We start from the raw sequence: 1180 nt of genomic DNA, 5'->3' as shown, positions 1-1180 counted from the left end.
TCAAAGAGTTTTAACATCTATAAAACATATTAAACATAACAAAGACATGATCATATATTGCTTAATTCTGTGATACACAACTAACTAGAAAGATATGTTTATGTCAATTTTACAAATGAAGCAACTGTAAAGATTTACATGGATTGCCAAGGTCAAGTTACTAACAAGCGGAGGATCCAATTCTAAAATCTAGACTAACTTCAAATCTTTTCTACCTTCTCCCATCACAGGAAAGCTCCCAAATATCTGTAATAAACAGACATGAAAAAATACAAAAACAAAAACAAAACTATTCATGCTTATTAAATGAGGTGTGGAAGGAGTAAATGATGACTGGATTCAAAAACCTGACCACTAATGCTTATCTAAATAAGGCATAGAGCTTGTTAGATGATCTTGCATTGAGGTTAATGCAACAAAGGAAACTTTATAGGCCGAAGTTCATCTAGGCCACATCAAAAGGCAGTTTTAAAACAATCAATGGGAATAAGCTTTGTAACTCAAACCTCACCTCGTATAGAAAGCTTTATCTAAAACTCCCACACTGGCTTATATGCCCTTTTTATGGGCTCCATAGAACCCTCTCTCTTTATCTTTATACTTGTACAAATATCATTGCATTATTTTTTCTCTTCTTTGTGTCTTTTCAGATAGAATATGAACTCCTTCTTTAGAGAGTTGACCATTTTTTAATTTTTTTGCATGGTGCTGAACCCGCTGAGAGCTCATGATAAACAGGTAACAAATGAATGTCCTTGTGATCTGAAAAATCTTCCTATGTATTTGTATTTAATCTGCCCAGTGATCAGAAAGTAACTATAGCTACAATATTCGTCATAATTTATCTAGCAAATCTTTTGTAAATATTTGTGTTTTCAAAATGTCAGGTGTTTTCTTCAGAAAGCATAAATGAGTTTTTTTAATTGTCCCTTTCTATAAAAGAATTAAAGTTATTACTAGGTAGTTTTAAACGATTATTAAATGATAGATATTATTATATACACTGTTAAAGGAGATTGGCAAATTGGAGTAATCTCTGTTGCACTGAAGAATACTTGTATTTCAAGAAAGATCCGTGAGTATTTTCAGAATTTGCCTTCATTATAGTGAAGACCAAATGCAGTGAGACTTTCTAGTTTCCTTTTTATCTTCTATGTGTGATTAAGGGAACCCAAATACT

This window comes from Mandrillus leucophaeus, unplaced genomic scaffold (assembly GCF_000951045.1).
Source record: "Mandrillus leucophaeus isolate KB7577 unplaced genomic scaffold, Mleu.le_1.0 Scaffold276, whole genome shotgun sequence".
In the NCBI taxonomy this organism is placed as follows: Eukaryota; Metazoa; Chordata; class Mammalia; order Primates; family Cercopithecidae; genus Mandrillus; species Mandrillus leucophaeus.
Note: the sequence above shows the minus strand (reverse complement) of the source record.